Source organism: Rhinatrema bivittatum, chromosome 4 (genome assembly GCF_901001135.1).
Source record: "Rhinatrema bivittatum chromosome 4, aRhiBiv1.1, whole genome shotgun sequence".
Classification (NCBI taxonomy): domain Eukaryota; kingdom Metazoa; phylum Chordata; class Amphibia; order Gymnophiona; family Rhinatrematidae; genus Rhinatrema; species Rhinatrema bivittatum.
In genome coordinates this window covers 348,882,598-348,898,236 of record NC_042618.1, presented here as the reverse complement: position 1 = coordinate 348,898,236, position 15,639 = coordinate 348,882,598, and the positions used below count along the sequence as shown (strand labels likewise).

The 15,639-nt window shown below is 46.4% G+C and overlaps 1 long non-coding RNA gene across 1 annotated transcript in view; it reads left to right on the top strand.

Annotated features, from left to right (window-relative positions):
- Positions 1 to 15,639, top strand: part of LOC115090956 — a 151,159-nt gene that overhangs the window by 75,065 nt on the left and 60,455 nt on the right. The window lies entirely within an intron of this gene.

The window sequence follows — 15,639 nt, the reverse complement described above, 5'->3', positions numbered from 1 at the left end:
CTGTATCTTGCAAACAGAGTAAAATCCAAAAAGTAAAGACGAGTAAATATTGGTGAAATCAGATCTATGAAAAGGTTTTGAAAAAAAATTGTTTTGGGGATCCCTTGAAGGGGAAAGGAGGCAGTGAGATCTTCCCTGCTGCTAAGCAGACTTGAAGGGTGTTTCTTTTTGCTACTGTGTCTATCTGGGTAGTCAAGCCCGAGCCTGATTACCTCCCTTGTACCAGCTGAAGGGGCGGCTGCTGTCGTCACCTAAGCGACTGCGGGCCCTTTAAATTGACTGGCTCAGTGATGAAGGGGCGTGAGGTTTTGTCTGGCTTTGTCTGGCTTTGTCTGCTTTGGCTGGGGAAGTCTGTTTGATTCTCATCCTTGTAGGTATTATTCTGAATGGGTAAGAAAACAAAAGCTAAGATTATTACTTCTCCCACTCCTCAAACCTCCTGTTGCCCAATGGACGCTCATGTCATCAAAGTGAACATAATGCCCATAGAGAACTGCGTTGGAAGCACATCTAGTCTTTCCCTGAGTCCTGGCAATGGTCCTTCTCCTCCACAACCTCCAGGAATTGCATCTGAAGTGATGCCTTCTGTTATTGATCCTGTGGTTTCCTGTGATGATGCACGTGAGACCTCCCAGGTGTTTTCTCAGGTAGAGTCTTCCTCAATTATTCAGTTTCCTACGATCAATAAAGATGGTTTATCTTCTGACATTGGAAGACTTCAATTGAATCTTGAAGAACCTTCTAATGTCACACTTGGGACTTATAGAGGATGTTAGCAAAGTTGGACTCTTCCTTGGTGTTACACTTACCGGCCGTGGGCCGTCCTGGCCGGCCTCTCTGACCCTCCAATGCCTCCCAGTGTCAGCACCGGCCCCTGGCTCCATGCTGCAGCACCCAGCTCCTCCTGCTGCAGTTGGTTCCTCTCCCATGCCGCCGGGTCCGTCCCAGCTCTGCCAGCACATGGGACACCGCCACCTGCTACTTTGACAAGGCCCTCTCCTACGTGCCCGTGCGCAACTCCAGTCGGAATTTAAAGGTGGGAAAACGCCACCGGCCCCCTCAGATGACATTTTAGCTCCTGCCCTATATAAGGCTGAGACGGACACTCTGTAGATGACTTGGCAACAGGTCTCATCATTGTTGGTTCCAGGGTTCCTGATCCAGCGTTCCTGATCCAGTCTTCCTGATGCAGCCTTCCTCTTCCTCTTCCAGCCTCCTGTTCCTTCTCCTCTTAAGACAGACCACCTGCCTCTGACCTTTGGACTGGACTTTGCCTTGCCTCTTCCCACCTGGCTCTGATCTTTGGACCGGACTCCATCTTGCATCCTGCCGCCTGCCTCTGGCCCTTGGACTGGACATCGCCTCGCCTCCTGCCACCCTCACCCTCCAGGCTCATCCGCGCAGGGGTCCACCTAAGTCCAGCCGGCTCCGGCACCCAAGGGCTCAACCTGCAGGGAATGTGGGCTGGTAGTGGCGAAGTTCCAGCTGGCCCCTGCTCCTCTCCAGCCTCGCCTCCCAATGGTGGGGACCTGTGGGGAGTTTTCCCTCCTCTGCCTCAGGCCAAGGGCCCACACTCGATACCGGACTTGTAACAGATTGCCAAGTCCATGGACCGGGCAGAGGCGTCTGCCCTGCAGGCCATCCCGAGCCTGGCAGAGAAGATACTTGAATAACAGAAGGTTTTGGAATACCCGCTTTGGCAGTGGAATGGCTCGGCGCTCATCTGGATTCCTCGGTTCCCACTGGCCCATCAGCTCCTCTGGCTCCAGGCTACACCCCTCCCATGCTGGCGGCACAGCCGGTTATACCAGTCCCGGCTCCTGCATGCTTCTATGGGGAACCTGCACACTGTCAGGGCTTCCTGAATCAGTTCAACATGCATTTCTGCCTGGTCACAAAAAAAAGAGAGACATTGAAATATGCCATGTTGTCGTGCTTTATATAGTGGGGTAAGTGGGCTTGAATACTGATTACAAAGATGGTAGGTCTTTGGAATGAAAGATGGCTGGGGGTTCCTATTATGAGGAATATAATTTCTCATGCCTATTATGACACATTAAGGACTGGATTTTTAAAACACATCTTCCGCCTCCATGGTCTCCCCAAACATCTGGTATCTGACCGCGGAACCCAGTTCACGGCCAAATTTTGGAGAGCTTTCTGCAAGAAGTTTAACATCACACTGGACTTCACAACTGCCTACCACCCACAGGTAATTGGTCAAGCGGAGAGAACTAACCGCACATTAAAACAATTTCTCCGTACCTACATCAATGTCCAACAGAATGACTGGGCTGCATTACTTCCTTGGACAGAATTCACACCCATCATCCAGTATGGGGTCCGCGCCCTTCCAAGTAGTCTATGGGAGGCAACTGCTTCCTCTTCTGCCGCTACCTCTGATGGTTTCCTCACCAGCAGTGCAGTTGACGGCATAAGAGTTGCATTGGCTCTGGGAATGCACACAGCAGGTACTGCAGGAGGCAGGGCGCAAAGCCAAAAGAACCACAGATGCCCACTGGAGACCAGTCCCGCAATTCTGGCCTGGTGAAAAGGTCTGGCTAAGCACTCACTTCATTTGCCTCAAGCTCCCACGCTACATCGGACCCTCCCTGGTGCTCTGTCGACAGGATCCCATAACCTGCGAACTGCGACTGCCACCATCCCTAAAAATCCACAACTCCTTCCACACCTCACTCCTAAAGCCACTAGTACTATCCTGGACCTCCAAGAAGCTTCCGGACCCACAACCACTAGCTTCTGAAGACAACTCCACCTACCAGGTGCGTGACGTGTTGGATGCAAGGAAAAGAGGCCGAAGATGGGAATACCTGCTTGTCTGGGAAGACTTTGGCCCAGAAGAGAATGCCTGGGAACCCGCCACCTACATCCTAGACAAAAACCTGATACAGCAATTCCATGCCACCCATCCCAGCAAGCCTAAACCCCCTGGAGGGGGGCCTATAAGGGGGATTACTGTTACACTTACTGGCTGTGGTCTGTCCCAGCTGGCCTCTCTGACCCTCTGATGCCTCCCAGTGTCAGCACCGGTGCTTGGCTCCCTGGCTGCAGCACCCAGCTCCTCCCACTGCAGTCGGCTCCTCTCCCATGACACTGGATCCGTCCCAGCTCCGCCAACACACGGGACATCACCGCCTACTCTTTTGACAAGGCCCTCTCCTACACGCACGTGCACCTCCAGTGGGAATTTAAAGGGCCCATGGTGGGAAAATGCTGCTGGCCCCCCTCGGATAAAGTCTGCCCTATATAAGACTGTGACAGGCATTCTGCGGACGACTTGGCAACAGGTCTCATCGTTCCTGAACCAGCCTTCCTCTTCCAGCCTCCTGTTCCTTCTCTTCTTCGGACAGCCTGCCTGACTCTGACCTTTGGACCGGACTTCGCCTTGCTTCTTGCCGTCTGGCTCTGGACCAGACTCCATCTTGCCTCTTACCACATGCCTCTGGCCCTCGGACTGGACATCGCCTCGCCTCCTGCCACCTTCTCCCACTGGGCTCGTGCACGCAGGGATCCACCTAAGTCCAGCCAGACCTGGCACCAAAGGGTTCAACCCGCAGGGATCATGGGCTGGTAGTGGTGAAGTTCCAGCTGGCCCCTGCTCCTCTCCAGCCTCGCCTCCCGACGGTGGGGACCTTTGGGGGGGGTTTTCCCTCCTCAGGTAGCGCAAACTCTGCCTCGGGCCAAGAGTCCACATTCAGTACTGGACTCATAACACTTGGTAAATACTAATAGGTCCTTAATTGAAGAGTATAGTAAAAAAATTTCTGAGTTAGAAACATCTGATAGCTTGTTGTCTGCTAAGGTACTGGGTTTGCAAAATGTTGAAAATATGCATATACAAGATAGCTTAGCTTTAAACAATGAGACTGAAAATGTTGAAAATCTGATTAGCTTGAAAAATTTGCATTTTGTTAATTTTCCTGATAATGCATTTGTTATCAACTTGTAAAATGTTTAAGAAATGTCTTAAAGAAGTATTGGCGTAAAATGATGATAATATCCCTAATATATCTAAAATCTTTAATTTTTCAAATCAGGCTGGCAGAATGAATGAAGTACAAAGAGAAGATAGAGATAATTTGGTTAGTCCAGGAATATCTACTTTTTTAGAAGAATCAGTTGATATAATAAATAAATAAAAGGGCAACTTTATTTGTTTCCTTCTCTTTGGAAAAGGATAAAGAATTGGTATTTGAAAAATTCTTTAGGAACAAAGATGTATTGTTCTGCAGTCAGAAAATATTTATTTTTCTTGATGTCTGCAGACATACAAAGCTTCGAAGGAGACATTTCCTGACCTTGAAAAGTAGAATTTTGGCGATTGGGGCCATTTTCTTTTTAAATTTTCCATGTAAATGTTTTATCACTTTTCAAGGTAGGAAATTTATTTTCTTTGTTAAATAAAACTACTTTAAATTAGAATCCACCTATTGCTACCTAAATATAGGACTTAATAATCAAATTTCTCTTTTCCCCTAACAAATATTTATTTTTCTTTGTATTAATATATTTGCCTACAATATGTCTTAATTATTTTCCTGAATTTCAAATAGTAAAAAGCTGAAGGAACCTCCAAAGGCAAATTGTTTCAAAATGCTGGGCAAAGCAGGAAAAAGTATACTTTGCAGTACAGGCCAATCAACCTTCTTTCCTCTAATGAGCAACCTATGAGGAAGGGAGGGAACAAGTAGGAGTATAATTAATTATATAGGGTAATTTTGTAACAGTTCACATAAATTAGATGGCAAATACATGCTTATATCAGTTTTCAAAAGTAAAATAGTACTTTCCCTTTTGAAAATAGTTGGGTTGGTGCAGCTGGATCTTTAAAGTGTTTGAATTGGTAGACTATAGAATTTTAGTCCAAGGATGTGAGGAACTAGGTTTTAGAGGTAAACTTTAGATTGGATCTCCTCCTTTTTGGAGGATAGGAGGTTGGAGATATGGTAAAGGAGGGGAAGTCTGCTCCATATTGTCTAGATTGTGGCCTCCCACAGGAATCTCTGTTATTGCCATTATTATTCTATATTTTCATGCAGCCTAAGGGACAGATAATTCAGACACTGGGGGTCAGGGTTCATTTATGCAGATGATCTCCAATTATTGTGTCCCCTTGGAAGAGATCCAGAGTTGTCACTGGTTAAGGTACATGAAGGGCTTAAGATTTTAATGGCTTGGTTAATAGGGAATAAATTAGTATTAAATGAGGAAAGATTTTCTCAGTGATGGAATTAGAAACAACCCTACACTGGGAGGTAGAAAAAACCAAGGGGTAGATTTTAAAAGGTTGTGCGCATGCGTCCATGTGCGCACGCTACCCAGCGAGCACACATGGACGCCCGATTTTATAACATGCGCATGCTCATATTATAAAATCAGGAGTTTGCGTGCGCAAGGGGGTGAACAATTGTGCAACTTGCGTGTGCCAATGCCTGCTGCCTTCCCCCGTTCCCTCTCAGGCTGCTCCGATTTCGGATCGGCCTTGGAGAAAACTTCTCAATCCCCTAACCTATCCTCTCTTCGCCTTCCCCTAACCCTCCCATCCCCTAGCCCTATCCTAAACCCCCCTGACCTTTATTTTACCTGTTGCACCTGCCTCTGGCCTCGCCCCACCCCCTCCCTGCCCCTTTTTCAAAGCCCCAGGACTGGGTGTTTCTAAAATAGGCCTGGCGCATGTAACCCCACCTTAGCGCGGAAATCTACCGCTAATTGTTGGAAAATTTCAAATGTCCATAATTTGGGGGTTCCATTGGATGGTAGACTGTCCTTTGATGTCCAGATTTCCTTGATGGTATGAAGAATTTTTCTGAAATTAAAGCAACTTAAGAGAATTAAAAACTGATTGAGTTTTGGGGCTTTTTGGGTTGTTATCCAGGCATTGGTATGCCCCATATTTGATTAATGTAATGGTTTGTTGATAGAGGTGACAGAGAAAATTATGAAACGGCTACAAGTGATGCAAAATATGATAGCGAGATTGATGTTTGGGCATTCAAGAAGGACCAGTGCAAGACCTTTGTTAAAGGAATTGCACTGGCTCCTTATTGAGGCAAAAATAAAGTTTAAGATCAAGACTTTAATGTTTAAAGTGAATCTTAATGAGGGAGCAGAATATCTGGCGAATCTGGTACAAAGATATATTCCAGGACGGAATTTATGTTTGGTAAATTGCCCTCTTTTTGTAGTTCCAGGGGTTAAAGTGATAAAAAGAGAAGCCTTTCATAGGAAGATGTTTTCAGTTTGTGGGCCGGCACATTGGAATTCAGCATCATTGGAAATCAGATTGGAAAGGAATTATTTATCATTCATAAAAAAAAATAAAGGCATGGCTGTATTAAATTGAAAAAGCAAAATGATTTTAATGGATGAGGAGTTTTAAAATTGAGTTTTTATTTTTGTTTTATATGATTGATTGTATTTAGTTTTATTATGTTGTAAACTGCTCTGACCAGTTCTTCTGTTGGGCAGTATAGAAAAGCTGAAAAATAAAATAAATAGAATAAAATATGTGTGCTCCAAAACTACCCTCATACAATTACACCTGGGGAAAGTTTGAGCACATAATTTTGAAATTTCTGAAACATGCACTGAACTGCAACACACACCCCTCCCATACATACATACACACACACATAAACACAAAAACTCCATCCCTAGATTGCACTTATCTGCAAACAAGATATATATATATGCACAAGTTTACCCACATATCAGGTGGACAATTTTATAAAAGTCCATTTCTGTGTGGAAGACATTGTTTTACCCTCAGCAGTCCCTTTAAAATTACCCTCTAGCAGTCCTGTTGTAAAGATAGGTGGTCATGTAGCTGGGATCTATCTGGCAGCCTATAAATAATACCTGGAAGGCTCACTAGTAATAGTAGCTATTTAGATCAGACTGTGATAACAGAATCAAGCTAGCAGCTGGATGTTCTGACAGGCTGCAAGTTCTATAATTAATTAGAAGTCCTAGCAAAAATGCAGGCACTTATGTAGCTGAGTGTCTGACCTGTTATATAGGGGATCTAGGAAGACAGGTGTTTCATCAACAGCCATGCTGATATAGCAGGTTATTTAGATTATTACAGATCTTTTTATTTAGGAATGGAAAAGGAGAGTAATGGAGGGAACAAAGTGGGGATCTTGTATGCTCATCTACCCAAGATGGTAGAGTGCAAAGGAGGAAGTCAAAAAGGAATGTCCTGGTGAGGCAGTGCCCCTATGTTTCTCCTTAAACCAGTGTAGGACCAGGCTAGATGCATGGTCCCCTTTAATTCTCCTTATGAGAGAGAGCTCTGAGGACAGAGCCAAACAGGGGAGGAATAAGAGCTGGGACCCGGGGGGGTTAGTCAGAATGGACCCAGGCCTCCAGGAGGAAGACAGCTCCTGTAGAATATTGCTGTCCAAACTCTGAGCTGTACTGAAACTGTATGAGTACTGAGGAAAGTGGTACTAATTGTGAATAATTAGAGTACACTGTTCTGAAGGTAAAGGCAGTCTTCTAATATGTATGTGTTAAAGTAGAAAATAAAGATTGGTAAATTTTAAAAGAAATGCAAATATTACAAAATATGCCTCATTTTATAAAGTACACGCATATGCCAATAGCCTTTACACTATAGAAGAGCACTTTGAATCGGGGTGGGTGGTATTACAGACACATTCAGAGATATTAATTGTAAAATTGACATCACTAAAAAATTTTAGACTTATAAGCAATGAAATGAAATGAAATAAACATGGGGGTAACTTGTTATGTGACTTTTACTATGCTTAATCACTAAGGCCTAGTGTATTTATCAAAATACACTAAATATCGCATGTGATAGATAAAGGGGTATGTTTTATGGTAATAAGCTGTTTATTGCAAAGTATGCTATCTTAGCGATTTGCATAGGTATTACTGCAAATTGCGATAACTTTTTCACAATTTGCAGTAAGTGCCGAGACAAGGGATACACCCTTCCCCGGGGTGGTGTGGTACCTGGTAGCAGCTCTATTGCACAGTTGAACGGGTGGTGTTGCGGTAAAATCTCCGCCTTTTCCTTAGAGAATACGTCTGCGAACTCCTCATATGGAGTTGGCAGCGCCAAGTTCGTTTGTGCCAAAGGTACTTGCCGGATCAGAGGAGCCTTGATGCAGTTCTGCTGGCAATAAGAACTCCATTGAGCGATCTGCAGAGAGTCCCAATGGATTACTGGAGAGTGATGATGCAACCAGTATTTGGAGACACTTGAAATTCCAGATCACAGTCTTTTAGTCACCTTAGACATCGAGTCCTTATATACAGTGATTCCGCAAGACCTGGCAGTTAAGGCAGTAGTTGAAAAATTGAACATACGTCCAGCGCCTCAGCGCATCCCTACAGAATTTATTAGTTCATTACTTACATTGGCTCTTTCAAAGAATTATTTTACATTTGAGGGACAATTCTTCCTCCAGACATGCGGGACAGCAATGGGAGCGGCCATGGCCCCAGACATAGCAAACATCTTTGTGGCTTCTTTTGAAGCCCAGTATATCTCAAATAATCCATGGAAAAAAGATATGATCTGCTGGAAGAGATATATCGATGATGTCCTAGTGATATGGCAGGGCACAGAATCGGCACTACTTGACTTCTTTAAATGGTTAAATGTGCTAGATTCATGCTTGAAATTTACGATAAATTATCATTCACAACAGATAGCTTATCTGGATATCCTTATTATTAAACAGGACACCAGATTGAGTACTAGTATTTATCGCAAAGCAAACGAACGAAACAATCTATTGAAATTTGACAGCTTCCACCCAACAGCACTGAAGAGGAACTTACCAGTGGGCCAATTCATAAGATTACGACGCTTATGTACTGACAGACAAGATTTCAAGAATCAAGCCCAGAGGATGGCAGACAGATTTTTGCAAAGGGGATATCCAGTCCCCGATGTCAGATGAACATACAAACGTGCTCTCTACGCTAACAGAGACTATTTATTCCTTAAGAATACATCGACAAATGCACCAGCACGCCAAACGATGGTATTGAGACACACAGTAAAATCAGTTGAAATTAGTCAAGTAATTCGCCAACATTGGAGCATTCTTCAACAAATACATCCTGAATTCACAGCTCCCATTCGATTTGCATATAGCAGGGGTCCTAACGTAAAAAATCATATCGTCCGTGCCAGTATTTATCATCCACCTACACCACTGAAATTTCCTGATTGTACAGGCTGCAATTTATGTGCTCTAAAATCTACAAAAACATCAATCCCCTTACAAGGTGAACGCCAAGTCACACTATTGAGGGAAGCCTCCTGCCAGACTAGCTTCGTAATCTATATAATATTTTGCCCTTGTGAGCTCAAGTATATAGGCATGACAAAGCGCCAATTAAGGACAAGATTAACTGAGCCTAAGAGCTGTCTGAAAACAGGGAAAATGGAAGCGCCGTTGGTCTCTCATTTTGCGGAACACCAGCATAATTTTACTGATCTGAGATGGTCAGTACTTGAACATATATCTGCACATTGGCGCGGGGGCGACCGTGTTAAACAACTGAGAATCCAGGAACAACGATGGATATTTCAATTGAATACTGTTCAACCGCATGGCCTTAATCGCGAGATTGAATGGATGCAGTGCATATGATTCGTGTGTGGCAATCACGATTAGTCAATACCTTGAGGCATGCGTAAACGCCAAGCGAAATCAGAGTGAATCAAGCTGAAATCAGTCAGTGAATAATCAGCTGAATACAAACGAAGCGCATGCGTTTAAAAGCAGCACTTTTGAGCCACCGCTTTACAGGAGATTTTCTCCCGGACCGCGACAAAGTAATGTTCACGTTCGCGAGGCTGTAAGTGCAGATGGAAACTCAAGCAAGGAAAGTACAATCTCGGCAGAATGGTTTGTGATAAATATTTATTCTTTCAGACATTGAAGCGTAACCGAAGATAACTTGGCACACGCAAACACAGCCAGACAGGTTCCTGAAGCAGCACAGGATGCGAAACGTGCACGTCGAACAGTACTCTGGACTGCATCTGAAAATAATTGGAAGGGTATCACCCTCCACGGACATTGATTCTCATAAGGGAAGTATCTCTGTCATTTTTACTTAAAAAGAAAAAAAGAAAAAAAGTAAAATAAGCAAAATATAAATTGAAAATACATGGGTAAAATAATGACCAATGATTAAAGATGATCCCTAATGCGGCTTGAGAGCAGATATGCCAAAAGCTAGCGGGATGGTATGAGAGTCACTTACTTATGAGCACATTTATGAATCGGTACCATTTATTTCTATTGGAGAAATTTCAATAACCTAACGTACTTAGATATATTTATTATTGAGCTCGTTGGTTAACAAATAACGATTGAGTCAGTTGATATTAACGGTACAAAGTGCACCATCTTGCTGAAGCGGTTGACAACCACCCATATTACCGTGTTGCCATTGGATAGTGGCAGATCCACCACGAAGTCAGTTGCCACATGGGTCCACGGTTCTGCAGGCGAGGGCAATGGCTGAAGTAAGCCTGGGGTCGAACCGGGAATTCTCTTGTGGCGAGCACAGGTCTGACAGGACTCCACGTATTCCCGGACATCCTTATTCACCTAGGGCTACCAGTAGTACCGGCGCAGATGCTGCAATGTGCGAGATTGCCCTGGGAGGCCGGAACAACGGGAATCGTGGGCCCACGCCAGCACTTGTCTCTGCAAGTGCGGCGGAACCAGGGTTTTTCCAGGCGGGATAGTTGTGGTAGCTGCCAGGTGGATCCGGGATGGCTCAATGATGTACTGTGGTTCCTCAGAACCCTCCGTGGAATCAAATACCCGTGATAGGATGTCAGCCTTAGCATTCTTCTCGGCCGGTCTGTATCGAAGAATGAAGTTAAAACGGGTGAAGAACAGGGCCCACCGGGCTTGTCGGGGATGGAGCCGTTGTGCCCGATGTAAGTACTCTAAATTTTTGTGGTCTGTGAAGACCGTGAACTGGTGCTGTGCCCCCTCCAGCCATGGGCGCTACTCTTCTAAGGCCACTTTGATGGCCAAGAGCTCCTTGTCACCAATGTCCGCCAATGTTCGCCAATGTCCGCCAATGTTCCACTCAGCTGGCGTGAACTGGCGGGAGAGGAAGGCACACGGACATAGCTTGTGGCCCTCGGAGGTCTGGCTCAGGACGGCCCCTACTCCCTCCGAAGATGTGTCCACCTCGACAAAGAATGGCCATTGCGGATCCGGATGTCGAAGGCAGTGTTGCTGCATGAATGCCTCCTTGAGACGACAGAAGGCGACCTCCGCTGCCAGAGGCCACTTTTTAGGATCCGTTCCTTTTCATGTCAAGGTTGCCATTGGCGCCACAATGGATACATAGTGAGGGATAAAAGACCGGTAGTAGTTTGCGAACCCCAGAAACCTTTGGAGTGCCTTGAGCCCGGACGGCTGTGGCCATTCCCGATTGGCACTTAGCTTTTGCGGATCCATGCGGAATCCCTGACTGGAGACTATGTATCCCAGGAAGGGAAGAGACTCCTGCTCAAACAGGCACTTTTCGAGCTTCGCATACAGCTTATGTTTTCTGAGACGTTACAAGACTTGGACGACGTGCCAGCGGTGGGCCGTCAAAGAATCGGAGAAAATCAAGATGTCGTCCAAATATATTACCACACATTGGTACAGGAGGACTCGGAATATTTCATTCATGGTATTCTGGAATACTACAGGGGCATTGCAGAGCCCGAACGGCATCACCAAATACTCATAGTAGCTGTCCCGGGTATTGAAGGCCGTCTTCCACTCATCACCCTCCTTAATTCGAATGAGGTTGTAAGCCCCTCAAAGGTCCAACTTGGAAAAGATCCTCGCCCCTTGCAAACGGTCAAAGAGTTCAGAGATAAGGGGCAAGGGATAGCGATCCTTGACCGTTATAGCATTCAAGCCCCGGTAGTCTATGCAGGGGCGGAGTGTTCCATTCTTCTTCCTGACGAAGAAGAATGCAGCCCCTGCGGGGGAGTTAGACTTTTGGATGAAGCCCCTCTCCAGGTTTTCCTTGATATATTCATTCATGGCCTGATTTCTGCAGGCGAGAGGGCGTAGGTGCGACCACGAGGAGGCTCAGTGCCAGGAAGTAGATTGATGGCACAATCGAAAGGTCGATGAGGAGGAAGAATCTCGGCCATTTGCTTCGAGAACACATCCGCGTATGAAGCATAGGGTGCTGGCAAGCCTGGAGGACCGGTGAGGCCACAGAGTAGGAGACTGGGAATACTGATTGAAGACATTTCCCATGACAGCTCGGACCCCAATGGGTCAGCTGTAGAGTCTTCCATTCGAACTGGGGCCCGTGTTCTTGGATCCACGGGAGGCCCAAGACTACCGGGTGCATCAAGTGCTCCAGGACGTGGAACGACATCTCTTCACGATGAAGGAGCCCGACCCTTAGCGGGGTAGGTTCTGTCATATGGGTCACACGACCTTGGAGGGGCTTCCCTTGGATGGAAGAGATGACCAGTGGAGCAGGGATGCGGACCAGCGGAATCTCCAGGTGCTCCACCAATTTCTGCATTATGAAATTGCCGCCGGCGCCTGAGTCGACCAGGGCTAACGTATGGAACTCACCCACGGGTGACGTTAGCGCCACTAGAACCATTAGTGGAGGTGCAGATGAAGTTGAGCCTAGGAAGAGACCTCCCCCTGGTCCTAGGCACGGAAGTTTTCCGATCGCGGAGGGCAAGCGGCTATCCGGTGACCCGCTGCGCTTCAATAAAAACAGAGCTCTTTCTTTATTCGCCGATGGCGTTCGCGGGAGGACAACTTCCCATGTCCCACATCAATGGGTTCATTGGGTAGCGACCGGGGGGTTCCCGACCTACCCTTGGGTGAGGGCGAATGTCGAGGGCGTCTGGACGGAGTTGCGGCCTTAGATGTCGTCTGGGTCTCCTGGTGGCACTCCTGGTGGTGCCGATCTATGCGGCCTGCCAAGTCGATCAAGGCGTTTAAGGACCTCGGTATCTCTCGCCCCGCGAGCTCGTCCTTAATTTGGGGCCTCAGCCCCTGATAGAAAATGGTGTGGAGGCACAGACCCCCAGCCGAGCTCAGAGGAGAGGGCCCGAAAGTTGATGGCGTATTCCGCCAATGTCCTCGAGCCTTGACATAACTGCAGTAGTCTCAGACCTGCAAACTTCTTGAGCCGGATCCCTGAAGTTTATACGGAACAACTCCCAAAACTTCCGGAGGTTTCTTAGAACGGGATCATCCCGCTCCCATATGGGGGAAGCCCATTCTAGGGCTTTCCCTTCAAGAAGAGCCAGGATAAAGGTAGTCTTGGATGGCGTCATCTGGAAAGAGCGCAGCCTGCAGACGGAAGTGCATATTACACTGGTTCATAAAACCCCTGCAGGTCCGAGGTTCTCCAGAGAAGCCATAAGCGGGGAAGGCAGTGTTGGATTCATGGGACCCAATGCATCAAAGCGCTGGTTCAAACTCTGCACTGAGGAAACCAGGGTGTCCAGGGTTTTCGCTGGTCCACCAGTTGTTGGGCCATTCCCGGAATGGCCTGGTGGGTGGATGCCTCTGCCGAGTCCATGGACTTGGCAATCAGTTATGCTCAGGCTTGTGAACCCTTGGCCGACGGGAGGATGGTATACCAGTCGGATTATCCGTAGGTTCTCTCGTCGGGTGGCGAGGCAGAGCAGGAGACAGGACCGGCTGACCCTGGGTGCTAGGGACTGCTGCGACTGTAGAGGCGGATGAAGAGCCGGGAAGAGGAACTGAGTCTTCACCCCTGGAAGTCTGTGGTCCCCCCAGGAGGAGCCCGTAGGGACCCAGACCGCTGGGACTTAGGTGGACCTTTGAGAGGTCAGGAGACGGTGTAAGGGCTGACTGGAACTTCACCCTGGAAGCCCGCGGTCCCCCCAAGAGGAGCCCGTAGGGACCCGGGCCGCTGGGACTTAGGTGGGCCCTTGGAGACGGTAGTCTTGAAGGAGTCCTAGGTCGGGTGCCAGAGGGTCGTCACTCACCAGTCCGAAGTCGTTCGCCAGAGAATCACCACTTGCCAATCCAAAGTCAGGAACCAGAGAATCACCGTAAGCCAATCCGAAGTCAGGAACCAGGAACACAAAGACGAAGCAGGAACCAGAAGCCAAGCTCAAGGAACTCACCGAAGAAAGCAGACTAGTCAGTGATTGAAGACGTTGCCAAGTCGACGAATGAGCAGAAGAAGTCTCCTTTTATACTTCCTCTGCTCCAGCTCATAGGGAACAGCTGAGACTGGTTAAAGGGATCATGTCCCTTTAAAGGTAATGAGGAGGCACGACCTCGCACCTAAAGATGGTGGCGGCCATTTTTTATTTTGCCCCGCGGTGGAGAGACGTCGCCAGACACTGCGAGGGGGCAGCAGGACAGCTCCCCCTGCAGCGAGCAGCTCGGGAGGTTGCGCGGGAGCGACGACCTGAATCGGAGCCCTCCTCCGGGGCTCCCACGGCGAAGGAACGCCGTGGATAAGGTAGCGGGCCGCGGTCGTGGGGCGCCATAACCGCGGAACACAACATGCAGTTCAGGTCACCACATCTCAAAACAGATATAGCAGAATTAGAAAAGCTACAGAGAAGGGGCACCAAAATGATAAAGGGGATGGAACAATTCTCCTCTGAGGGAAGGCTTAAGAGGTTTGGATTTTTCAGCATGGAGAAGAGATGGCTGAGGAGAGATATGATAGAGGTCTATAAAATAATGAGTGGAATGGAGGGAGTACATTAATCAGTTGTTTACGCTTTCAAAAAGTACAAAGACCAGGGGACACACAATGAAATTATAGGTGATACATTTAAAACTAATAAGAGAAATGCATAATTAAGCTCTGAAATTCATTGTGACAGGATGTGGTGAAAGCTATTAGTATAGCTGCATTTAAAGATGGTTTGGACAAGTTCCTGGAGAAAAAAGTCCATAAACCATTATTAAGGTGGAGTAGCAGAAATCCATTCCTTATTCCTGGGACAAGCAGCATGGAATCTATCTACCCCTTGGGATCCTGCCAGGTACTTATGACCTGGATAGACCATTGTTGGAAACAGGATACTGGGCTTGATGGACCTTTGGTCTGACCCAGTATGGAAGTCTTATGTTCTTATGTTCTATTACTTTCTTTTTTTTTTTTTTTTAATTTTATTTTTATTTGAATTTTCATTATCATATAATGACAACAACATTGAAAGAAAAACAGAAAAAATAACATTAATGCGGGAGGTATATACATCTCCAATCTAAACAATACAAAGAACTAAATTAAATTTAAGTCAAATATTACAGGAGTGATATTCCTTCCGACTCTACATATTAAGAAATAAACATTATTATTTATTTATAAGAATAGATGGGGAACCATATAAAAGCAGTTCATAAGAAAAAATTATAGGAATTGGCAGTTTCATCTAGCACAACATGTTACTTTTCCTTCCATGCCCTAGATCCACATGGAGACATTAAGAATGTGAGTCCAGGTATAGACGTATATCTATACTACGTCTACGTCTATTACTTTCTTATATGCACATATTAGGGATGTGAATCGTTTTTTGACGATTTAAAATATCGTCTGATATATTTTAAATCGTCAAAAATCGTT